General features: G+C 50.0%; 1 protein-coding gene and 1 long non-coding RNA gene across 2 annotated transcripts in view; one reads left to right on the forward strand and one right to left on the reverse strand.

Moving 5' to 3' along the window:
* The window catches only part of Plekha6 (pleckstrin homology domain containing A6), a 136837-nt gene that overhangs the window by 44541 nt on the left and 65876 nt on the right, over window positions 1-26420 (forward strand).
* The window catches only part of LOC125359419, a 56849-nt gene that overhangs the window by 6471 nt on the left and 23958 nt on the right, over window positions 1-26420 (reverse strand). The window contains exon 2 of the long non-coding RNA XR_007212551.1: window positions 26038-26040. This is a non-coding gene — a long non-coding RNA (uncharacterized LOC125359419). The remainder of the gene's footprint in view (window positions 1-26037; window positions 26041-26420) is intronic.

Here is a 26420-nt window from a genome sequence, read left to right on the forward strand (position 1 = left end):
TCTGGTCATTTTCTGTATATGTGGTGCTGAGGAATCAAACCCAGGGTTTCATGTGTACAAGGCAAGTACTCTTGCCACTAGGCCATATTCCCAGTCCCTTCATTGTATTTCTTTTCTGACCTTTTAAATTCTCTAGTTTGAGCCGTAGGGCTGGGACTGCCACTTCTGTTTGCTGGAAATATGTTGTATGTGGAAGCAAAGCCTGATCACAGGCTTCAGCTTCTCCTCCGCCCCTGCCTCTATGTCCGCGTGGCACTCATCGGGTGGGTGGGACAGAGTGGGAAGCACCGTGGACTTGTGGGTCTCCTGCCCTTCCTTGCATTCTGGAGCTGGGCCTGGTGGCCTCTGATCTTTCCCAGTGCTTCGCACGTCGGGGGCACTGATGGAACATTCTTGGGGTAAACGTGTGTCTGTGTTGGCAGAGGCAGGAGGGAGAAACTTTGCTTTTCCTGACTTTCCAGGCTGTGTCCCTCCTGAGGAGCTGGGTGTCCACTCCTGCCTTCTGGTTGTGCAAACTCAAGGGCACAGTTGGAGCCAGGCTCGATTTCAGCTGGCAGAAGAGGGCATGGAACCAGAGCTGCCCTCAGCCTCAGAGAAAGTCGGCCGCAGCAGGACTGGACACGTCGAGTGCCCAGAGCCTGCTCACAAAGAAGCTTAGGAGAAAATTAAGTGGACTCAAGCCAGGGAAAGCACGGCGGGCTGACTGTGCTGGCTTCCTCAGGGGAGGGAGCTGGACAGGGCGAGGAGCGGGGCTCAGTGTGAGCAAATTGTCCACGCGCAGCCCAGCCATGCTGGCATTGGCTGCCTAGAGACAGCTAGTCCTTCTCCTCCTGCCTGTCCTCCAGCCCCTGTTCACTCAGCCATGGAGGTCTTTCCTAGACTTGAGAAATCCTGGGTACAGCCACAGCGGTCCTGCAACATGGCTTTCTCCTGAGTTTGTGCCCAGGCTACTCCAAATCACTAGGGCCAGAGTCCCAGCACCTTCAGTAGTTCTAAAGGTTTTTGTCCTCCAGATAGATGCAAACCATTCAACCAGTCAGATGGGGACTTGCACACAGGCAGTATATGCCAAAAGCTCCCAAGGACAAGCAGCTGACGCTTGGTCTCCCTACCCTGGGACAGAGGTGGTTGTTGTTATTTTTGCTAGTACTGGAGCTCATACTCAGAGTCTGGGTGCTGTCCCTTAGCTTTTGGCATTCTACCACCTGAGCTACAGCTCCCCTTACAGTTTTTTGGGTAGTTAATTGGAAACAAAGAATCTTAGGAACATTTCTGCCCAGGCTGGCTTTGAACCTTGATCCTCAGATCTCAGCCGACTAGATAGCTAGGATTGTGGTTGTGAGCTACTGTGACATGGCTTTGGGAGAGACCTCTTGATTTCTGAGTTTGGAGATTTTAGTGGTGTCTACTGGCTCTCGGGCAAACTATAGTGAGTCCTTTAACAGAATGACTGATTGTATCTGTTTGCTTAGGACTTTAGGAAAGTCTTAAGTTCAGGAAAAACTCCCAAGTCCCTGGAAATTGGAGCTAGTTGGCCACTCCTTTGCTAGGGATGTTCTCTCTGCCAACTTGTTATTCCCGGTTTGCATTTTTGGGCTGCTTACATTGAGACTATTTCCCCCTGCATTTGTCTTCTGCAGGCTGGCCTCAGAGATCTGAACTCACACATAGCTGGGCAGGGCTATCACCCAGCAAGTGGGCTTGTCTTCTTCCATCTTTCAGGTGCTCTATGACAGTCAATATGGTTGCATCTCTCTACCGCTGTTGGGGTGACTGAAGCCTGTCTGCTACTGGGCACACTGATCAAACTTGACATGGCTGAATCTCCTTTCTTCCAAATAAGTCTAAGAGTCACCTTTTCTCAGTCTCCTTTCCTCTAATACCCATTGTACTAAAGGATGAAGATTTGTACAGGGACATAGGAATGTTTCTAGTAAACGGAAAAACTGAAGTCTATAGAGAGTTTAGCAAACTCTTGGCCTCAGGTCATGTAAAAAACACTTGGCTCAGAATCAGCTTCTAGCCAGGTGTGTGTGTGTGTGGGGACCATCCTGTAATCCCAGAACTCCAGATAGGCCAGAGGATCTTGAGTTCTAGGCTAGTGTAGGCTGCATGGCAATACCCTGACTCAAAAGCAAATCAAAACATCGACAAAAAAAAACTGACTTCCAGTTCAGTACCTTTAGACACCAAACCTTAAGCTTTTATGATTTCTGGGATGTTCTGTCCTCTCCAGATCATTTCTTCAGAATCATCCCCTCCAGTTAATGTTTCATTAGAGGAATCAACCTCAGAGATTATTTCTAAGTTCTGTTTGTTTGGCTTATTCCTTGTCTTACTAAGGATGAAGATGTTCTTGTCTCAGCATCAGTGGGCTCTCTGATAGGGACCAAAAAGGTAGCCAGATCTGGAGTTTCCTATTGTGTTTAGCCCTTCCCTCCCTCTTCCTCTCTTCTCCATTCCTTTCCCTTCACTTCTTTCCCCTTCCTTTTCCCTTTCCCTTCCCCTTTCCCCTTTCCTCTTTCCTCTCCTCTCCTTTCCTCTCCTGGACCCCCTCCCCCAAGGCATGGCTGGCGATCACAGTCTGTGATTCAGGTAGCACAGTCCTCAGGAGCTGGGCCCAGGGAGGCTCGTAACCCATCCCCGTGGGCTGTGGTTCTGATTCCATTCATCCCAGCCAAGGGTGACTGATGCAGAGCCCCAGGGCCGGGGGGGGGGAGGGGCAGGGGAGGGGAGGGAGGGGGCAGGCCTCCCTCCACGGGGCACCAGGACACTGTCAGCATCTGTCACTGGAGTCTGTCTGGGTGGCAGCAACATGAACTGTACTTGGCTGCCCGGGTGAGAGCACGGCCTTGGAGCCATGGGCCCGGCCCGGTCTCGTTCTGCTGCTCTTATCTGTTTGAACTGCTTAGTCCTTTCCTCTTTGGAGCCAGACAACTGCATCTTCCAGGTGGTTAGGAAGTGAGTTGTTTTTAAATTACCTGACTCAAACATGAACTCAGTAAAGAGCTGTTATAATGAGATAGCCTACTCCCTGTGCCATTTGTCTCTCTAGTAAGTTCTTCCATTTTGATGAATAGGCAGCAAGCCAATCATGTACTGGGTGAATAAAGGGCATTGTGCTCACCCCTACTTTCACACCAGCTTGCTTCCTTCCTCCATGTCAGTGGAGAGAACAGAGTAAAGTGGGCTGTTGCTTTGGGCCCATCCAGATTTCTGGGGTCCAGATCTATGTGACCCTAGGAGGGAGGACCTGACTCCTGGGGGTGACCTGACTGCTAACCAGCCATTCAGGAGGCTGAGATCTGAGGACGGGGTTTGAAGCCAGCCTGGACAGTTCTGTGAGACTCCTATCTCCAATAATCTGCCAAAAAACACTGGAAGTAGAGCTGTGGTTCAAGTGGTCGAGTGCTAGCCTTGAGTAAATGAAGCTCATGGACAGTGTCCAGGCCCTGAGTTCAAGCCCCAGGAGGGACCGGCCCACACAGAGACACAGAAGTAAAAATCCCATGTAAATGTCAAGTTCCAGGGCAGAGCAAAGAGGAGATACGGTCCTCGGGAGAGAGCCCCGCTCAGTGCTTAGCACAGAGTAGATGCACAGCAATGCCTGGCCCATAGGGCAGGCCTTTAGTAATAATGCTTGTCAAGTGAAAAAGGTGTGTCCTCTAAGTGGCTGGAACTGGACAGTGTGACTGTAGGAGGGGACTGAGGTCCAGGGAAATGCAATGCAAAGGCAAGCTCCGGTTTGGGCACCGTGAGTCTGGGAGGGATTTCTAGAAGAAATGGTTTAGATGTAGGGTGAAAAGTTTAGATTTAAGGCAAACTTGGAGTTGCGAAGCCACGCTGCACGAGTTGTGTGGGCACAGGACGTGAGGGCACGTGTGCCATCCTGAGCACTGCGGAGCTTGGATGTGTGTGCAGGAGCGGGCTCGGAGGTAGGAGCAAGAGGAGGAGGGGCCAGAGACACGGCCACTTGAGCCACAGCTCCATTTGTAGCTTTTTGGCAGTTTATTGGAGATAAGAGTCTCAGGGGCTTTACTGCCTGGACTGACTTAAAACCACAATCCTTAGATTTCAGCCTCCCGAGTAGCTAGTGTTACAGGCATGAACGACCAGTGCCCAGATCCTCCCAGGTTCATAAACAGGCATCAGGCATAATCAGCTCAGGTCCTCTCTTCTAGCCTCTGTCCTGGAGGCTGAGCCCGCCACCTGAGGATCAAAGAGGCCTGTGGCCTGCCTAAGGGCACAGTGCACATGTTCTGTAGGAGTGGGAGTTCAGGGCTTCCATCTTCCATGAAGTGCTTCATGTACTAGACTGTCCTGTCTGCGTTGCCGGACTCCTGCTGTCCTTGTGGGAGGTCATGGCTCCTGGCTAACACTGTCCCACATTCTGGCTTGCAACAACAACCGTGCCCATTAAAGAGCCCAGTGTGATTGAGGGCACCCCCCTCCCAGCTCCTTGGCACAAAGGAGAAGCCACAAGATCCCCTGGAATCGCTTCCTTCTTCGTTTCCAGGTACCTGGATGCCTGGCATGTGCCAGACTTGGCTTGAGGATTTGTTTTCAAAAGAGGTCAGACAGGATTAGAAGAGGGCAGTGCTACTATTCTGGATTTAAAGGAAGGCCAGGGACCCCTCTCTGCCCCTCTATTTCTCCCCATGTTTCTAGGGCCCCACATGTGCCCAGTCCTGGGGCTGTGCGTGCACACAAAAGTCCCCACAGATGCTGTAAGCAGCAACTGCACAGTGGCCCCTGTAAAGGAAAGTGGGATCTGACACTTGCTAGAAAAGGGGGTGGGATCCAAGCCATGGGGCTGTCAGCAGGCTTCCCTCTCTGTCTCCTCAGCCCCAGGATGCTCTGGAGAGGAGCCAAGCTATGAAGTTCTGTTTCTAGTTCCTCGGAGCTTTCCTCTGACCCACTGTGGAGACTGCTGGAGCCCTCCATCGGTGCCCTCCTGCCTCCTCTAGAGGCTCAGCTTAGATCTGTGGTGTCTCAGGTGATGAGCCTGGCTCCTTCTGCGCCCTGCCGGCACAGGCTCCTCCCTCAGCAGCACCCCAAAGCATGCCCTTTTGAGGAGAAGCTGCCCCAGGCCGCCCTTGTCCTGAGCCCACCCTATCAACAGAGGCAGGACGGGCAGGAGCACCAAGGCCTGAGGCCAGAAGAGCGTGGGAAAGCTGGGAGGGGACAGCAATGTCTGGCGTCCCCCTTCTCTCATGAACTGTCTGGCCCCTGGTAGGTGGGAGTCCAGTATAAATAGTGTTTATTTTCAGGCTCAGGGGGCAGCCTGCCTCTGTGTGTCCCATGTAGACTGGCAGAGGGTCATGTGCTCTGTCCAGCATCATGGCTTTGAGGTGACCATTACTTCCTACTCCCCCCTACTCCCTCCCTCTTGCCTTCTCCCTCCCTCTGCATCCCTGCTTCCTGTCCCTTCCTCCTCTCTTCCCTCTTTAAACCTCCCTCCTCCCCTGCACATTTATTGAGAAACAAACCCTCATGTGCTGGACATGAGGAATGTAGGAAGGAGACCTGGCCACTGCCCTGGAAGGCTCAGGGTGCTCTTGGGAAACACAGATACACAGCAGTGCGGCAGAGGCTGCTGAGAATGACACAGGAGAGGAGGGAGGAGAGGAGCTGCTCCCTCCTGGAAGGGCATGGGATTTGTAGGGGCAGCACATCAGAGCCAGGCCTTGTTGCTACCACTCGTCTATTTTATCACACAGTGGGACGATGAGTTAAGTCCCTTAAATTCACTCCATCTGTTTCCTCCTTGGTTTAAAAAAAATGGGTGGGTGCTGGTGGCTCACCCTTGTAATGCTAGCTACTCAGGAGGCTGAGATCTGAGAATCAGGTTTGAAGCTAGCAGGGGAAAGAAAGTCAAAGCCAGCCCAGGCAGGAAAATCCGTGAGTTTCTTTTATCTCCAATTAACCAGTTTTCAAAGAAACAGAAATGGAGCTTTGATAGAGCACCAGCCTTGAGGAAAAATGCCAAGGGATCTTGCCCAGGCCCTGAGTTCAAGCTCCAGTACTGGCATTAAAAAAAAAAAGTTTGAGGCTAGATCAAGAATGAGAGGATATAAACACTAGTGATGGCTTTGCCTAGTAATAGGAGCTACTAGCACTCTCTTGGGGATTTCAGGAAATGGTCCATTAAGCCAACAGGATGGAACACTAGGTTTTCTGCAGCAAACAGGATAAAAAGACCTTCATCGGCTCTGGGGCAGAGGAGAGCGGATAACCCTCTCCCTCTCCTCCCTCCCCATCAGAACTGGCTCCAGGGATGAGCTGAGTGCCTGGTGCTGGAGGACTGAGCAGTGGATGCAAGGGAGGACCAGGAGAGCCAGGGGCCTCCAGGATGCAGGGGAGGACTGGGAGAGCCAGGGGCCTCCAGGAACCATGACAGGGAGGTGACCGACTTCTCGCTTCCCATCGTCTTGAAACCTCCTCCTCATCTTTGAGTGCAGTTCATTCACCCTCAGTGGCCTCTACCAGTTAGTCCCCAGCCCCCCTGGGCTATAACATGGGTGAATCTAGTTCCCCTCACATCTCTGGACCATCGAATGCGATAAAACTAAAAGAAACTGCAGCTTTAAGAACAAAGGAGGCAGGAGGAATGTATATCCATCTTCTAGTTGATATTGCCTGGTCTTATGGAATATTCATTCATGCATTCCATGGTTATGAGTGCCAACAACCAACTAGTGCGGTAGAACTCTGGGCAGGCTGGGGTCGGGGCTCTGATGGGCCCCTGGGGGTGTTTCCTGAATTGCAACCATTAGAAAATAACATTGCTTGGCATACGAAGCCACCTCTGTCACAAACAAGGCCACCAGGTTTTCACTTTTCTGTGGGGGCAGTGTGCAGCAAAGCAAGCAGGTGCTTTGTACCATGATTGCAGGTCCACATGTGGAGGCTGGGTTCAAATCCTGGCTCTGCTTCCTTTTACCTGTGCAGTAACTGAACCTATCTGTGCTTCTCTTTCCTTACTTGTGAAACCTGGATGGTGTTTCTTCCCCCTTGGCTTGTGTGTACATGAAAGGAGTGGATCTGAAAAGCTCAGTGATCTTCCCATGCTGTCCAGCCACTGGTCCTTCAGGCTGGTGGACAGGCTCTAAGCTAGGCTTCAGGAAAGCTGGTTTTCAGCAGAGATTACTGGGGATGGTGGGGGCTCTGAGATGGGTGATTCTAAAGTGCATGCCCAGACCTGAGCTCCTCCCTGAGGGGGCTGCAGCCAGGCCAGGTGTTTGCTCCTGGTTGGGTCTTTTCTGCCCAGCCTGAGCACCTTCCTGGAGCCGAGAACCGGTGATCACTGCAGGGCAGCTCCAGGGCTGCTTATCAAACCCTTGGAATTGTATCAACTGCACTAGGGTTTGCAATTAGATCAACCTTTTTAAATCTAAAGAGAGATTGAAGGAAGGAGGTGCGGAGGTGTTGGAGGCCTTGAGCAGGCTCCTCATTCTGGTTCTGCTGGCTGCAGATCTGTGGTTGATGACAGGGTTCCATGTTGACCAGGGAGGTGTTTAGGAGGCCACCGGACTCGCCGACTGCAGTCAGCCTTGGCGTCTTTCTGCTTCAGCTGTAGATGGAACTTCTGTTTTCTGTCTTCTAGAAACCTCTAGAAGTACAGTAGAATAATTCCTACCCTGGGATATTGCAGTGCACTGAGTTATGGCTTCCTTCCACTTTGCCCTGCTTTCTTTATCCTGCCAGTATTGGGCCTTGAACTCAGGGCCTCAAGCTCTCACTTGGCTTTTTCACTCAAGGCTGTGTTCTGCCACTTGAGCCACATGTACCACTTCAGGAGTTTTGAAGGTTAATTGGAGATAGATGGACTTTCATTCCTGGGCTGGCTTCATACTGAGATCCTCAGATCTGAGTCTCCTGCGGAGCTAGGACTACAGGCTCGAGCACCCAGAACTTGACTCGCACTGCTTTCACATCATGGCTGGTCTAACACTGCCTTAGACTTTCCCAGTGGGAAATGGGTTGAAATTGGCAAGTTGGATAACCTCTCCAGTGGGAAACAGGTCTAAATTCCAGGTGTCTATATCAAGGCTAAACCAGCAACCAACAGGCTAGCAAGGGTGGAAACCAAAAGAAACTGATTGTTTATTGATTGATGGATGGATTGTTTTGGCCATACTGGGGTTTAAACTTGGGCCTTGTGCAAGTGTTCTACCACTTGAGGCATACCTCCAGCCCTTGTCCTTTCGTTATGTTTTTCAAATAGGGTCTTGAACTTCTACCTGCGCCTCTTGGTAGATGACCACAGAGGTGCTCCACCGTGCCTGGCTTGTTGAGATGAGGTTCCATTAACTTTCGGTGGTTCTTGAACTATAGTCCTCCAGCCTCTACTTCCTGAATAGCTGGTTATAGGTGTGTACCAGCCTAAAATTATGACCTTTTAGAAGGGTCTTCCATGTCTCTGGTATGAGTTAGCTAAGTGGCACCCCCTTCTGGACTTAGGAGGAAAGACAAGCTTAGCTCTGGAGGGTCAGCCAGCGCTGGGCTGTGGTAAGGGAACCCTTCCCCATGCATCTGGGGCTAGCAGCAGGGATAGGGGCTGCATGGGGAGGCCCGTCACCCCAGCCTGGCTCCAGAGCATTTCTCCCATGTCGCTGTTTTCAGCAGCCTGCCGCTGTCTGTCACACAGCTGTCTCCTCAGTGTGGGGTTCTTGCGGGCTCTGGAAGCGCTGACACCCACCTTTTATATTGTATCATGAAAGCCAGCCGCTTAGCAAGCAGGGCCCTCTCCTCGCTCCCTGGGCCAGATGTCTCTTTTCATGCTATGAAAAGTTAGGAAAATGTTTTTCAGAGCTTCCTCCCATGGAGAGTGAGCCCTCAAAGATCATTTTACATAAATCCCGAGACCCCCACAGTCTGACCTCCCCAAAGTCCCTTCCAGCTTCCTGTAATGAGGAGAAGAAAGCAGGCTGTAAACATGGAGCGTTTCCATCAATTCACGTCACGGAATGGGGGGGGGGCAGGGTCCTTTATTACCAGCATCATTCCAACATGGCAGCTTTCTCCCACCCCTTCACCGTGGTCTCTTTCTGGAATGCTCTGTCCCTCCTCCCCCCCCCCCCCCCCCGTCCCTGCACTGCAGTGCCCCGCCTCCAAATCTCTGGAGTCCCAGTTCTTTGGTCTCATCTGGCTGTCTCTGCTGGGAGGTGGGAGGATGGTTTCCATAACTCCTCCCATCTGTGCCCATCCGGGCCGGGCCTTCCTCCCTGGAGCTGCTCAAGGTCTGTCCACAGAAGGAAGGCTTGGGGTTATTTCTCCAGGTCTGGGTTTTGTGGGGCTGGGAGTTATGGAGAGGCTTCCTGGAAGAAGTGGCATTTGAGCTCAGCCTTGAAATCACGACCTAACTAGGGAGATTTGGATCCAACAGCATCTGGGGTGGAGTCAGAAAATCTTTTCTGGAGATGTGGCTCAGGTTGGAAGACAATCAATTTGGCTGGGATCTGCCACCTTAAAGGATGCCTTGCTTCCGTGGTTGGTGAGGAGTGGACCGCACTGTGGGAGAGAGAAGTGGAGCAGTTGGCATGGTCCGAGGCAGGGATGCCCAGGTGCTGGGGGGAAAATGACATTTGGAAGATGAATGGGCAACTGGGCATGGTGGTATATGCCTGTAATCCCAGCATGCACAAGGCTGAGGCAAGAGGATCATGAATGAGTTCCAGGCCAGCCTAGGCTACATAGTGTTTGAGACTAAACTGGGTTATAGCAAGATCTTGCATCAAAAAATAAAAACAAAATATAGTATACGGAATGAGGAAGGGCATACTGGGTCTGAGATGCCAAGCGAAAGTGTTAGGCAGGCCGACAAGGGGTGACCACTGAGAGTTCCTGAGCAAAGCAAGGAATATTGAGGCTGGGCGGCATGGCGCATGCCTGTACTCCTAGCTGCTCAGAAGGCTACTCGGGAAGATTGCAGTTCAGAGCCATCCAAGAGACTCTTAACCCCAAGTAACTAGCGAAAAGCTGGAAGTAGAGGTGTGGCCCAAGTGGTAGAGTACCAGCATTGAGCAAAAGGGCTAAGCAAGAGCACAAGGCCCGAGTTCCAGCTCTAGTACCAGCATATTAAGTAAATGAATGGATTAATGAGAGTAAAATGAAATGGGCGTTAAACCATGCACTACAAAAGGGAAAACAACTTTATTTTTAAAATTCAAGGACACTATTACATATTTCAAAATATTTCCTGGTGTCTAACCTAAATCTTTCCTGTTGCCTTTAAATGAAGTCCAGTTTGTCTCACAGGAGTTGGAAAACAGCTGGACAGGGTCCCGTGATTGGAAAGAAAATGCAGGTTCCCATTTCTGCCAGAAAGAACCCACATATCATAGTGAAGCAGGGTGTGTGCCAGTGTTTGGGGCCAAGCTGGCAGAGGTCTGGGGCACATGAAGGCACAGTCTGCACTGATCCCTCAAGGGGTGTAGGTTTGGGGTAACTGGAGCCCCTGTGGAATCAGAAGCGCTGGACCTGTCCCTGAGGTGCTGTTCTCCTATGCCCCAGTTCTAGCGTGGGTGCTGTCCTGTGGAAAGATCGCGGCATCAACACTGCTTGCGCCATGGGGAGGGTGCAGGCCTGTGAGCCAGGAGATCTGGCCCAGGGAAGAAAGACAAGACAAGATTCAGGGGACACAAGGGCCAAGGTTAAAAAGGGGGCTCACTGTGTCATCTCAGACTTGGTTGGGTCCCGCCTGACTCCTGAGAGTAGGCTCTCCCAGCAGCTCCTGGGCAGCAGGTGTCTGTCTGCTTCTCCGGGGTGCAGACTTAAACTCTTCCCTTGCTGGGGGTGGGGGTGGTGCCCCATTTGAGTTGGTCTCGCGCTTCCAGGTCCTCCTCTGTCGTTGCTCTTGGCCTACCTCCCTCCTTTGTTTTTTGTAGTAGTATTGGAGGAACTGTGGAGCCTTTGGTCCCTGAAAAAGCAAGCTCCTCCTGAGCAGGGATTTCTCCACCCCTAGGCTCCCAGGGCCAGTGGAACAGCCCATGTGGGGCTGAACCAGGAACAGGTGAGCTGCAGTGTCCACAGAGGCCTCCGGGGCCCAGGGCGGGGGGGAGTGTGGAGCGCCCCTCCCACCGCGCAGCTTCACCCCTGCCATCCTGTCACCTGCTTCAGGGCACCTCGCTTGCTTCCTCCACTCGAGCTCAACATGCCACGGCAGCAAGAGGGGCCAGGTAAGAGCCCCCACCCACTCTGGCAACCTGCACTTGCCATCCCCGGGGCTGTGGTAGTGCACGCCCCTGCCCTCCATGTGCTCTGTGGGAATAGCGCCCCGGGGGCATGCGGGCTGCGTTGTCAGTGCCAGCCGATGATGCTTGGGAGGGTAGCGTGGACGACTCTCAGCTATGGGCAACAAACAATCAGGACCTTTCCAGGAAGCTCAGGGAGGGAGTTGCCTGTAAGAGGACTCCAGGGTGGATGCTCAGCGGGGTGGCTCGAGCAGGCTGCTGCATTTCTTTAATTAGGCACCTGCGTGGTGCTCTCTGCTAACGACCACGTTTCCCAGGGATATGACATAAAAGGGTAGCGGTCTCCAGGCCAGCCATGGGGAGGGAGCCCATCCATCCAGGGGTTTCGTTGGGCTAGTACAAGCTACAGACCATTTAGGAGGCTGGGCATTTTCTCCCAAGGACCAGGAGGAGAAGCAGGAGGCTCAGGGCCTATTCCTGCCTCCAGTATTAACTTCCTATGTGAGCTCCATCCAGCTCTTGGCTTAGATTTGCCCTCCTGAAATGTGGGGAGGTAGCCCAGCACTGGTGCCTCATGCTTGTAATCTTAGTTAATCATGAGGTTAAGATCTGAGGATCACAGTTTGAAGCCAGCCTAAGCAGGGAAGTCTGTGTGACTCTTATCTCAGTTACCTACAAAAAAAGTTGGGGACAATACCTTGTCAAAAAAAAATTGTGTTCCATTAATAAATAAATTAAATTTAAAAAAAGAAGTTGGGGACAGGGAAGGTGGCTGAGTGGTAGAGTGCTTGCCTAACATGCATGAAGCCCTGGGTTCAATTCCTCAGCACCACATAAACAGAAAAAGCTGGAAGTGGCGCTGTGGCTCAAGTGGCAGAGTGCTAGCCTTGAGCAAAAAGAAGCCAGGGACAGTGCTCAGGCCCTGAGTGCAAGCCCCAGGACTGGCCAAAAAAAAAAAAAAAGTCAGAACTACAGTACATCTGTGGCTCAAGTGGTAGAGCTTTGAGCAGAAAAGGCTTAGGGACAGTGCCTAGGCCCTGGGTCCAAGACACACACACACACACACACACACACACACACACACACACACACACACACACACACACACACGGGAAGGATGGAAAGGAAGAAAAAAACCAGAGAGGTCATCGCCTGTGTCCAGGGCTCCCCGAGCCAAGTGATGACGAGCAATTTGCTTGTGGGAGGTGGTCACGCAGGGAGCAGGGGTGGGGCTTCAGGAGGCGGCAGCATACCCAGCAAGAAGTTTGCTTGGAAGGAGAGCCAGGTGGGAAGTCTGTCCGAGATTGTGAATCGCAACTGGACGGACAGGAAAGAGCCTGAGATTTGAAGCTATGCTTTGAAGCTGGGCTGAGGGCCCTGCAGCTAATGTTGCAGAACTTCTCAGAAGGTACACTGCTTGGGAGTTCATGCCGGTTGGTAATTTTCTGCTGCCGATGGGCGGGGGTGTGGTGTGGTGGCTGCACTTCCATTTGCCATTCTTCCGTGTCATCCCTGCCCTCTGCAGTCCATCTCTCTAGGGCTGGGGGCATCCTGCCTCCCCGTCCTTTCCCTGAAGGGAGTAGCCAAATACTTAGCAAAAGCAGAGCTGCCTCGAAGAGGCACCAGGATCTAGGGAGATGTGCTCGTGCTGTCCAAACAATGCCAGGCTCCTGAATGCCACAGGCCCAGGGTGAGCCTTGCAAACGCAGGCTGTAGGGAAGGCGCACGGCTGGGCACCATGTTGAAGCCAGAGAGAGGCAACTCTGCTCCTGGGTTTTTCTGGGATCCCACATCCTAGGCTTGTTTGCTCCATCCCAGGAAGGCGTGAGTGCCTCCCGAGAGTGAACTGTGGTGATGGTAGGGTGGTTGGGTGCTGTTCCTCTGGATGGCATAAGGAACGTGTGGATTGTCAGCTGTCATGGAGGCGCTGGGCTGTGGTGAAGACTGAACTTGGAAGCTTTGAGTTTGGGTTTTGCCACTCCACTACCGTGTGTCTTTGAGCAAGCTGGCAAAGTCCACTAGTCAAGAGTTCTCTGGGCTGCAAAATGGAACAACTCTCATCCCAGTTGCCCTGAGTCTTGCATGAGACAGCATATGAAGTGCCTTAACCAGGATGAGCAAATTCCAGGGTTCCATCCCCAGCACTGCAATCCATCCATCAGTCAGTCAGTCACATGTCAGGCCATGTGGCGCCATCTTAATGCCTAGTGTTGTAAGAAGCTAGGTGGTTAACCGAGGAAACACTGTCACCAGAGAGTCACTTTTGATCTCAGAATTCGTTCCCTCCTTCCCTTCCCTTCCCTCCCTCCCTCCGACCCTCCCTCCTTCCCTCCCTCCCTCTACCTGGGCTTGAACTCAGTACCTTAAGCTCTCACTTGGCTTTTTCTCTCAGGGTTGCCAGTCTACCACTGGAGCCACACCTCCATTTCTGGTGCTTTGGTTGTTAATTGGAGATGAGAGTCTCACAGGCTCTCCTGCCTGGGCTGGCTTTGGTTATTGATTCCCGGATCCCGGCCTTCTGAGTAGCAAGGATTATAGGCGTGAGCCACCAGCGCTCAGCTTCAGGATGCGTTTTCTAAGTGTAAGGATTTTAGGACCCACATGGCCATGGTGGTTAGGAGGTTTCTTCCAATAAAGAAAGAAAACGAGTCCCTTTACCGGGGTAACCTGAGTACTTTCATGTTTGGAAGCAGGAAAGAAATTATATTTCGATTTTATTTAATAAGCATTTTTGAGCAAAGGCATTTTCAGTTCCCCATGGTTTTGTGTCTTTAAAACCCCTTTGAACATCTTGGAAGACATATTTGAAAATTTATTACATTTGGCAGTTTTCATTAGTTTTTTGTTACACACTCAGGAAGGTTTGCTCTGTTTAGTTTCAGGACTGGAATCGATGGGTAGAGGTAGAAAAGCTTTCTGACTGTGAGTTCTAATAATGAGCTAGGCTACTTTCCAAAGTAGTGAGGCTGCTGTCCCTGCAGGAGTCCTAGCTGGTGTGGATGGTGGTCTTTCATAGTTTGGGCAGAGGGTTTTTCCTGCCTTGGGTGGGAAAGCAGACTGTGGAGTGCTGGAGTCTCTCCTGGAAGTGGGAGGCTGCCATTCTGGGATGGACAGCTTCTGCTGCCATTCCTCCTCTTGCTCCCAGCAAGAGCTGCTCTACCTGTGGGCTACAGCACCAGAGAATGGAGTTAGGAAAAATTTCCCCTGGGCTTCCTGCTTCCTTGGGTCCTTGACTAACGTCTTTTATCTCTCTGGAGATGCCCTCTGCTTGATCTTTCCCAAAGGCCCCTGAGCCTTTTGTGTGTCTTGCACAAGTCTCAGAACCATTTTGTGTTCTAGATAGATCTCTAGCATGAGAGATTGCAGTAAAGCTACTTGTACTGCGTTCCCCCTAGAGTAGCCGTGAACAGGCTACACTAAGTCCAGTCCTTACAAGGCTTCAGTCTGTCTTGGAAATTGGTGTTGCCAGAGGTTGAGACTGAGGGGAGGAGGCCGTAAGCGAAGGACTGCCGAGTGCTAAGTGCAGGGCAGTGGGCTTAGGCGCTTTCATGCAGCAGGCCAGTGCGCTTTGCACATGACTACTATTAGGATATAAAAGGGAAGCAATCAGAGCTGACCTCACAGTTGTAAGCCTGTTTGGCCCACTTGGCTCGGAGACTAGCTATTGACCTGATGGAAGCGAGAGAATGGAGGCAGAGGCTGACCGTTGGCCCACTGACTATTGCCTTTGACCTGCTTAGGTCTCATCTCTCCAGAAAGCCCTTCCTCCTGCCTGCTTCTCATCTACTCTGGTCTTCTGTCTCCAGCACCCACTGTGTCTATCATGAGATGCTGAAAGCCAGGGGTCAGCTACGCTGTAACTTCATGGGTCCAATCTAGCTCACCAACCTAATTTTCTTTAATATTCAAGTTGGAAAAAAGGTGTTTATATTTTAAATAGGTGGGAAAAAAATCAAAAGAAGAATACATTTTTGTGAGACATAGAAGAGATGCAGTTTGAGTGTTGGTGTGGATGAGAGTTCTATTGAAAGCAACCATACTGGTTGGTTTGTCGCTCCTATCACCTTCTTTGCTTCTGTGTCTGGCTCCTAGCTGAGAAGTTGCGACAGATGTTATAGCTCTGGGACCAAAAATATCTGATCTCTAACCCTTTACCCAAAGAGCTTGTTGATTCCAGCCCTAGGCAGATGTAGCCATACTGGTAGTTATAAATGATTTTTAACCCAAATGGCAGCATGCTAAATTCTGTCTTCAGAATCATCATGATGTCATGGAGGCTGTTCTGTATTAATGCTATCTACTGTCAGAGGGTAGCCAAACTTAACTTGATTTTTAAAATTTTATTTTATTGTAAAAGTGATATATAGAGGGGTTACAGTTACATAAGTGAGGTAATGAGCACATTTATTTTCTTTCTTTTTTTTTTTTGTTTATGTGGTGTTGAGGAATCGAATTCAGGGTTTCATGCATGCAAGGCAAGCACTCTACCACTAAGCCACATTCCCAGCCCCATGCGTACATTTCTTGTCAAACATTGTTACCCCTCCCTTGTTTTCTCCCACTTTTCTTTCCCCCCATTTCCTGCCCCCCCAACAAAATGTGTCCTGTCACTGTTGCATTGGTTCACCCTTTTTGTCTCACCATTTTGTTATTCCCCTTCCTTTCCCCAAATCAGATAAATGTATATACAAGACACAGGGTACCAAAATAAAAAAAAACAGTGACAACAGGGGATAAACAAAGTGGGGAAAAAAAAGAAATAATATCACTCAATAAATTAAAAAACAAAGCAAAAATACCTCTTGTTTTTATATCTTGGAGTTCGTTTTGATTAATATAATTTTACATGGTCATATATACATACCTATTGAGCTATTGTGCTCCTCTGCTAGGACTATCCTAAACATATACTAATTATAACAAATGAGGGAAACCATGGAGCCTATGTCTGGCTTGCTTCACTTAATATGATTTTTTTTCTAGGTCTTTCCGCTTCCTTACAAATGGGGCAATGTCATTCTTTCTGATAAAAGCATAGAATTCCATTGTGTGTGTGTGTTTATATATATATGTGATATATATGTGATACATATATATATATATCTCACATTTTCTTTTTTTTTTTTTTGGCCAGTCCTGGGCCTTGGACTCAGGGCCTGAGCACTGTCCCTGGCTTCTTCCCGCTCAAGGCTAGCACTCTGCCACTTGAGCCACAGCGCCGCTTCTGGCCGTTTTCTGTATATGTGGTGCTGGGGAATCGAACCTAGGGCCTCGTGTATCCGAGGCAGGCACTCTTGCCACTAGGCTATATCCCCAGCCCTCACATTTTCTTGATCTATTCATCTACGGAGGGGCATCAAATCCCATTCCTGGGCATTTGCCCAAACTGTCATAAACAAGGCCACACTAAAGCTACCAGCACAACTATGTTCGTTGCAGCATTATTCACCATAGCTAAGATATGGAACCAACACAGATGCCCCTGAGTAGATGAATAGATCAAGAAAACGTGGTATATGCACAATGGAATTCTATTATCTTTATTTTAGACATGCTATGTTTAAGGCAAAGACTAGTTGTCCTCCTGGGGAGGCTCAGTAGGTGGCTGGGCTCATGGACTCACGGTACCAAAGCTTGAAGCAAGCTTGGGAGATGGCAGTATGAGGGACACCTACTGGGAGATCTGCTGTGTGAATCTGACCGTGACCTTGGCTTCAGATCAAAGCATTCCCTTGACAGAAATGAAGCATTGCACTCTTGAGCACTGTACTACGTAAGCTGTGTAGGTTAACATCCAGATTGGCAGAAAGACAATGAATAAGAAACCATAAACAAACCCCCAAAGGAACAGCAAATACTAAAGGGAATTTATAGTTCTCTTCTTGAGTCAGACGCAAGCTACTGAGAGGAAGTATGAAGTGGTGAACACAGGTGGGTGAGCCATACTTATTGAGTGTCTTCTATGAGCCCAGTGAGTGATATGTGTGTTTATTTTGTGCTGGTCCTGGGGCTTGAACTCAGGGCCTGGACACTGTCCCTGAGCTTTTTTGCTCAAGGTGAGTAGTACTCTATCACTTGAGCTACAACTCCACTTGTACTCTACCACTTGTGCCACAGCCCCACTTCTGGCTTTTGGGTGGGTAATTGGAGATAAGAGTCTCATGGACTTTTCTGCCTGGGCTGGCTTGGAACTGTGATCCTCAGATCTCAGCCTCCTGAATAACCATGATTACAGGATATGGAATATTTTCTCTCTCTCTTTCTCTCTGTGTGTCTGTGTGTCTGTCTGTCTGTCTGTCTGTCTGCCTCTCTGTCTAGAGTGTCTATCTCTATCTCTATCTCTCTCTTTTCTTTGCCAGTACTGTGGCTTGTACTCTGGGCCTTGTATTCACATGGCTTGCTTGCTCATGGCTGGTGCTCTACTATTTGAGCCATGCCTCCAGCCTTGCTTTTTGCTATTTTGGTGATTGTATCTCTTGGATTTCTCTACTCATGCTAGCCTCACACCATTACCTTCTGATCTCAGTCTTCTGAGTGACAAGGACTGGCAGGAGTCACTGGTACCTAGTTCTTTCTAACTTTTTTTTTGTCAGTCCTGGGGCTTGAACTCAGGGCCTGGACTCTGTCCCTGAGGTTCTTTTTGCTCAAGACTAGCACTCTACCACTTGAGCCACAGTGCCACTTTTGGCTTTTTCTGTTTATGTGGTGCTGAGGAGTTGAATCTAGTGCTTCATGCATGCTAGGAAAGCACTGTACCACTAAGCCACATTCCCAGCCCTGACTTTTTGTATGTGTGCTGGTACTGGGGCTTGAACTTGAGGTCTCACACTTTTGGTTGGCTTTTTTGCTCATAGCCCTTTCCACTTAAGTCTCATCTCTAGCCCAGCATTTTGCTGGCTAATTGGAGGTAAGAGGCTATGGACTATTCTGCTCAGATTGGCTTTGAATCATGATCCTTAGGTCTTGCCTCCTAAGTAGCTAGGATCATAAGCGTGAGCTGCCAGCGCCCAGCTCCATCTGACTTAAAGCTACCTGTTTCCATTTTACCAGCCAGGATGCCCAGGCTGGTTAGGAGCTGCCCTGTCTCCCTGACCTCTGCTTCTGTCACTATGCCTGCTCCTGTCTTTTCTGGTCCAGGGTAGAAACATAGAGGAAAGGAGGAGGAGAGAGGAAGGCATCTTCAGCAAGCTGTGCTGGTCAGACCCAGTTTTCTGGGATCAGATCCTTAAAAGAATATTTTTCCTTTATTGGGAATAAGATTCAAAAAATGACTGCTCTGAAGCCACTGGGAGCCTGCCCATCGCCTGCCCATCGCCTGGTCTTTGAAAGCACCTGGTCTTGAGCTGGGGGTGGCGTTAAGGCTGGAAGGGCAGTGGACTGCACCTGGCCCTGCTTCCCAGTGCCTGCGAGCTCTGCGCTGCCGCCTGTGAGCTGGGCCGTTGGGAACTGCCACAGCTAGGGGGCCGTCTGGTGTTAGGAAGAACCGGGTGAGGGAGATGGTGGGTGGGGAGCAAGGGGAAGGCAAGGGCATCGAGCCATCAGCCTGAGGAACTGGGGGTGTGAGTGTTTATGTAGGACTCAGCCAACCTGCAGTTTCAGATTTCAGACCCAGCTTCACTGGGAGACTTGCCCTGGTGTTTCAGTCAGCGCAGGAGCAGGGAGAGAGCTGATGCTGGGCCGGAGGCTCCCTGGAAGACGGGAAACTCTGGCTCGCACGCACGGCCCTCACCCTGGCCCCTTCCTCCTGGTAACTACAGCCACCACCCGCAGCAGCAGCTTCCCAGTTAGCAGCGTGACCTTCCGCCTGACAGGTAAAATCAGGGCTACTGGGGATCGTGCCTAGGGGCTTAGGGCAGTGCGTCACCGTGAAAGGAGAGAGGGAGGGCGGGGCGGGGGAGCACTTCTGTTCATAGTTAGGGTAGAAATGAAAGTTCATTTTCCTTGGGGTCTCCTATCAAAACAGGAGAGATTCTAATTTTTGGAATGGAATGTGAATACTCCCCCGCTTGGGAGGAGGAGGCTGTAGAGGGAACTAGAGAGGTGGGTTGTTCTGGAACTGTGCATCCAGAGGACTCATGCCCTTGGGGCAAGACCTGGGTGTTTGGGGGTACTCCATCAGGCTAACCAGTCTCGGTCTCCAGGTGTAATTAGCTTGTGCAAGCCTAAGGGATCAAAGCTGAGAGGGAAGCGCCAGGGGCACTTTCTTCCCAGTGTCTCTGAGGGGGCGGGAGGGAAGCCACTGCCGTGGGCGCATGTGTGGGGCTGGCACTCTGCCTGAAAGCAGAGATCTGGGTGGGGAGGCCACTGGGGGTGGTGGGTGAGTAAGGCTGGCCGCGTGCCACTGTCTTCCCTGGGCCTGTGTTATCAGTGGCAAGGAGCAGAGATCAGAGAACAGCCCCATGCAGGGGCTGTGGGCGGGCAGCCTGGCCTCGCTGCCAAGACCCATTTGAGCAGTGGCTGGGCCTGTGGGCAGCACAGGCGGGGAGGCAGGAGGGGCAGGAATGGTGGGTGGGCCAAGATGAATGGGACTCAGCAAGAGGCTAGAGGTGGGTTTGGAAAGGCAGATTAGGGGCGGCGAGATAGACATCAAAAAAGGAGTGTCCTGGAGTGAAGTAGAGGTTGAACCAGGAGTGGTTGCAAAGGAATGAGGTGAGGGAGCTGAGTCTAAACTCTAATGCGTTCCAAAGTTGCAGCCAGCCAGGAGATCTTGCAGAGATGTAATCCTCACCAGCTGACTTCTGGATGTAAGGGGATTGGTGTCCGAGAGGCAGCAAAAGCACATTTGAGCACAAGGAATCAGACAGTGCCACTGGCCATTGAATTTAGCAGACAATCACATAGCTGTTTGTTAGGCAGTGTCATTAATGGGTTGCATGGTCTGGTTAATTTTGGAAGTATAAGCATTAAAGAATTTTTATGTCGGGCTGGGAATATGGCCTAGTGGTACAGTGCTTGCCTCACATACATGAAGTTCTGGGTTCGATTTCTCAGCACCACATAAACAGATAAAAAGCCAGATGTGGCACTGTGATTCAAGTGCTAGCCCTGAACAAAAAGAAACCAGGGACAGTGCTCAGGCCCTGAGTTCAAGTCCAAGGACTGGCAAAAAAAAAATAAAAGAATTTATGTCACCATCTACTTCCAAATAGAATTTGCAGCATGGTTGTCTATTAAGTAGATGGTACTGTGTTTAATTTTGGCCAACAGACAGTAATTTCTGCCCCCCCCCCAAAGTGCATATGTGTTTGTGTTTGCAGGGAGGGTACTGGCGTTTGAACTCAGGGCCTTGTTCTTTCCCTTAGCCTTTTCTGCTCAAGGCTGGTACACTTCCACTTGAGCCACAGCTCCATGTTTGGCTTTTTACTGGCTAATTGGAGATAAGAGTCTCAAGGACTTTTCTGCCCAGGCTGGTTTCAAACCACAGCCCTAGGATCTCAGCCTCCTGAGTAGCTTGGATTACGAGCGTAAGCCACCAATGCCCGGCTTCACTGGCTTCTTTTGTTCAGTGTGGCAGGCTTTTCTGCCCAGACCCAGTGTGTTGTCATGCGGGTGCTCCTGTCCCTGCTCAGAGCAGCAGGTGACTCGGTCCTTCTCTGCTCTCCGAGGTACTGTGCCATACACTGGATAGAGAGCATTTAGAGTGGAGATGAATGGCTTTTCTTATGTGAGTCTTACAGTCCAACTGTAGTCCTATAAGGAAAACAGGGAGAGACTATCGCTACACCACCAAGGAGGAAACCGGAGCTGAGAGATGCGGCTGCTGTTAGCAGATGGGCAAAGGAATGCAATCAAGATCCAACTCTTAACCCAGTGTGCCAGCTTTGGGACTGGGTGTACTTCCTTCTCCCCTATGACTCAGTACACCCCGCTACCTAGTCATCCACTTCATAATGAGAAAGAAGTAATCTGCAGAAGGCAGGAATGGCAAAGAGCTTCCTGGGACGGAGTCGGTCCTCTCTGGGCTCCTAATTGTGCAGTGGAACAGCATCATGGGGCCACATCTGTGACTTTGCTGGCGTCATGGTTTCTACCACTCCTCCAAAGCCTATTTTACCTTTTATAAAATGTATGACTTGGGGGAAATTGTCCTTTTTCTTTTCCCTGCATTCTAATTAATTTTGGCATGCCTAGGGGTTTGGACTCAGGGCTTCGCACTTGATACCACTGAGCCATTCCTCCAAACCTGTTTTTCACTGGTTGTTTTCAGGAGAGGATCTTATTTTCCTCCTGGTCAAGGAAGTGCCTGAGCTGCATTGGCCTGCTAGAGCTTCCCTGTGTGTGCTGGGCTGTGCTTGGCCTGCTAAAGCTTTCCTGTGTTTCTGGGATCACAGATGTGTGCCACCATGTCCAGCTTCCCTCCTGTGCACGTGGAGTCTCGTGGACTTTTTACTTGGCGTGGCCTGGAACTGCAATCCTTCTAACCTCATATCACATAGTTTGGGACGACAGATGTGTGCCACTGTGCCTAGTTACAAGTTGAAAAGGGAGTCTCACTGCCTGGGCTGACCTTGAACTATGATCCTCATTCTCAGCCTCCAAAGCAGATAGGATTACAGGTGCAAGCTGATGTTGCCTTGATCTCCTTGAATTACTTGGACAGGTAAGAGGACAGTAAAATCCAAAGGCTTTTAGAAACTTGAGAGGAGGAAGGTGCTCATCACTCACTGAACACCAAACATTTGTTTGGTGCTTTGTAATTGGCCCAGTGCCTTTACATAAACAGAGCTGGTGTGCTTGTTCACTTCCCTCTCCAGTCCAGGGGAAGTAGATTTGAAACTCCCAAACTTTAGGGTCTTTCTCTTAATTTTTAGACTCGAGTTGAAGTAGATATACAGAGGTCATTTGGCCTATGAGTCACAATTTTGGGCTGTAACAGGAGTTTTGACAGAAACTGAGGAGAAATGAGAAAAGGAGGAGAAAGGTGCTGTTCACAAAGCAGAATGTATTCCATTCTGTTTAAAGGACATCTTTTGCTAACAGGAGATGTGAGTTTGAGATTATGGCTTGCTGGGTTTTTTTCATGAGCTGATGATGAAAAGAGATGGTAGTTGGGCTTTTTATAATGTCCCTATTTGGCAAAATTAAAAATTGGCAACTTTGTGTTGGTTCCTCAAATTTCCTTCTTTTCTTTTTTTTTTTAAGTTTCACTGGTCTATGAAAATCCAAGAATTTTGCCTTAAGGGTCTTCTCCAAACAGACCCTCTGATAAGGCCTCTTTTGGGCAGATTCCTGAAAACTTATATTCTGATCTTGTTACCATTCCTCTCTCCTGGTGGGTCCTTCCAACATGATAACCTGGCATGAAGTCTTGGCTTCCTCATTCCTAAGCTCTGAGAGGCCCCTACCTCCAGAACAAGGCCACTGGCTGAGGAATGTCCCCCTCTGCTTCCTGTCCTGAATGAGGACAACCAGAGACTTGCCTTTCTCTGTGGGATTATGGTATTAAGCTTTGCACTTCCTGGGCCCACAGGCATCTTCTGGAAATGATCTAAGCCATCTTCTGTCCTTGGAAAAGACAAAGAGGATTTGTCAACTGCATTTTTACATTTGAGGTCTTGGTGTCCAGTATTAATCATTCTGAAATACCTCTCGCTCACTTGGTGGTCAAGAGACAAGGGCAGTGGAAAAAATCTTGGTATCAGGCGTTGAAGTGTTGGGCGTCCTTGAGCTCTGAAGGCTGTAGACTGGCGTTGTCTACACTGGGAGTCCAGGAGGTAGCAGAGTGGCTGAGTTGTCTCCCTTCTGAGAATCCAGGCCTCAAATCACAACACATTTGTGGGATTCCCCAGACTGATTCGCAGCTGCCAGCTGTGTGGTCAGCGTGTACATGTGTGCAGACTTGTGTGAGCAGGAACTCTGAGGGAAAACTTAGTTTGGAACTAACCCCCCAGGAAAGGAACTAGATGCTCTTTTTTGAGGTTCATCCTAGACTTTCCCCCTCTTTTTTTTTTTTCCTGAAACACAGGATCTTCTTTCTAGAAGAAAATTTTCCGATTTTTCCCACCAGATGTTCATATTCTTAAACAGGAACTCAACTAATCAAGGAAGCAGTGGAGGTTCCTATCTTAGGAAGGTTGTTAAATTGAGAGGAATGAGTGGCAGACCTTGGGCTTTTCCTGGGGTAGAGAGAAGTAGGTCACTAGAAGCTAGTCAAAGGGACATGGAGCTCCGAACTGGACAGTCAAATCCAGCTGCCTGGGATTCCCTCATCCCCAGGTTTTGGGGTAGTACTGAGTGAGTACAGGAGGTGGTTCTCAGGAAGACTGATCTAGCAAGCCTTAGACTGATGACAACCCCACAGACCTGTTCCAATTAGCCAAGGGAAACATAAAATACGAAAGGATCCAGGAAGAGCACATTGAAGAGCTCCTCACCGGAGGGGCTTCTATGAGGTAGACGCCTCTTTCATCCACCTGATGGTCCCACCAAGGTTTGGGGCAGGTTTCAGACAGTGGTTCATTTAGCCCATTTCTGCTCATGTCCAGTGATGGCCTTCTGCAAGAAGGCTTTGATGAGGTTTTTGTCCTAACTTTGGATAGGTCTGGGATACAGAGCCAGAGAATCCAGCTAAGTCTTTAGATGGTAGATTTTCTTCTGAGTTGTTTGAGCTAGGAAGGCAGAAAGCATTAAGCATTTGGCATAGCTTTTTCTGGACCCAAAGGTCAACAAAGATGTGACAGAGATATCCCATCTTTGTCATGGGAGGCAGTGCCTGGACTCCAGGGCAAGCTTTGTTCTAACTTGTTTTGTGGCCCTGGGCAACTCAGTTCCTCTCCCCACGTGTATCATGTGACCCAGGAGAGAACTGAGTGTGAGTTAGATTGTCACTTCAGTTCTCCATGTGAAGGACAGTGGGGCGGCTAAGACCTGCCTTCCAAGAGGAGAGTCTACTGCCTGTTAGGATGGCAAGTCTCTTGTCCGCCAATCCTAGGTCTCTTGAAAACAAAGTGAAGCTAGATGTTCTGCAGATCCAGGGTCAAAACTGAGAAGCCACTTGGATGACCGTGAGTCAGGCAAGGCTGATTTGGTAGCAATAAGGCCCTAAGATGTTTGACTAGAACTCAGGGATCTGAGAAGAGGAATTGCCCAACGTAGCTCACTGTTACTGACCAGGGCTGGATTCCCACTTGAAATGCGTGAGATGTCATTCAAAGAAACATGTCAAACCTGTTCCCCACTGTATGTTAGATATACCCCCCCCCCCATTACCCTCAGGGTGCCCTATCTTCTTCACATTCAGAATCGTCTCCTTCCTTTCATCCAAGGCTCTACAAACTCTGCACCCCTCTTGGTGCTCCCCCAGGGCCGGGTCATGTCTTCCTTTGGGAGTGTCTCTGGGGAGTAGGCAATGCAAATGAGGCTGGGGGGGGTGGTGGTAGGGTGGCGAGAGGGCTAGAAGCCCAATGAGGTGGGGAGTTGGGAGGCATGGTTGGAATCTTCAGGCATGTCTATACCTGAAGTCCAACCAAATAACAACATCCCCTTGCCTCTGCCAGTTCTGCTCGCGCTAGAGAGGGAGCAGGCTGGGCCGGTCTTTGGATCCTCTTCTCTGCCCCATGCCAACTTGCATATCAGGGAGCCAGCTCCAGGCTGCAGGAACCCAGAGACCCTCTCCAGGTTGGTGATGAGACGTGGGCTGTGAATGACTGTCAGCAACTCTAGCTAACTCACTCTGGTGACTGACCTGAAATCCTTGCCTTGGCAGGCCAGAGAAATGATTCTGTACTTTCACACTTTATTATCTGAAACTGCGGGGGCCCGTGGATTTTCCAACCGTAACATGGTACATACTGTGTATTGCATAAAGCCTCCAGCGGGTTCTGGAGCAGATCCATAATCAAACAGTTTTATATGGTTACAGCAAGACTTATCTAAAGAGTCACACAAGTGGGATAAATAAAGAGTCTCATGCTAGGTCAGGTCACATTTAGCTGCCACAAGGTGCAAGCCTGGTTAGAGTTTGCTGCCAGTTGATTCAGGAAAAACACTTTGTTGTCAGATGTTGTGGATTTGGGAATGCTGTGGAAGTATTGTAGTTCTCTGTGGCCTCATGCTGTCTTCTAAGGTTGGAGTTAGTCCGCTCATACTCGGAACTTGCCTAATACCACTGGGCTTCACTGTGATTCTGGTCCAGGTTTATCTGCCCTCAGAGCTAGGCATCTTCCAGGTATGGAAGCTGGCCTGTTTAGAAATGAGAGAAGGAACACAGAAGACAGAGGCAGCAGCTCTAATTTGGCATCTTCCCTGATTAGGGAGGCGCTTTCTGCCCACTTGTGTGGGGTGAGGGGTACTGGGAACTCAGGATCTAGGTCCTGTCTTTTAGCTTTTTCACTTAAGGCTGACCTTCTACTAGTTGAGCCGTAGCTCCTCTTCTGACTTTTTGCTAGTTGACTGGAGATAAGTCTCTTGGACTTTTCTGCCAAGTCTGTCTTCAAACCTCAATCCTCAGATCCCAGCCTCCTGAACAGTTGATTATAGGTGTAAGCCACTGGCACTCGGAAAAATCTATTGATCTTTTTTTTTTTCCTTTCTGCTCATTTGGTAGGGATCATTTATTGACTGCTTCTTATTAATACATTGACTTTTGATAGCAAAGAAAGCTAAAAGCTTGGAAGAGAGGAAGCTAAAGTTCAGTTCTTCTGTGGCTTGTGGGAAGACTCCAGTAGGGTTTGTAGGGGCTGCGAAGCCAAGGACAAACAGGGTCAAGTTGGATTGAGTAAGAGAAGCTTCTTCTGTGGTGGAAGCAGCCTGTGCAGAGCTAATGGAATGCGCAGTGCTTCCTGCTTCCCCCCACGCCTGGGAAAGTCCTGCCTGGGGAAGGAAGGGACTGTCTGGAGAGGACGGCCTGCAAGGACCGTGATCCCCAGATAAGCAAGAGTAATGCTCAGCTTGAAATGGGAAATTCAATTAGGGGGTCTCACTGGTATTCATTAGTGATGTGGAAAGATGGTCAAAGGAAGTGCTAATTCAATCTGCTGAAGACACCCCATGCTTTTAACACTACATTGGGATGATAGACATTGGTCTGTTGTCAGGGCAGTGGCATGTAGGTAAGTGCGTCAGAGGGTGACTGCGAGCTCTGGATCCTCTCCCGGGGGATTCTGAGGGTGCAGTTTTATGTGCCCACAGTGCCTCTTGGTGGCAAGGAGCCTGCTGTCAGCTAACTCTATGCATTGTAAGGGTCAGCTGATCTGAGGAGGTGTGGTCTGGGCTCTGTCCTTCACT

The sequence above is a fragment of the Perognathus longimembris genome, chromosome 11, assembly GCF_023159225.1.
Source record: "Perognathus longimembris pacificus isolate PPM17 chromosome 11, ASM2315922v1, whole genome shotgun sequence".
Lineage (NCBI taxonomy): Eukaryota > Metazoa > Chordata > Mammalia > Rodentia > Heteromyidae > Perognathus > Perognathus longimembris.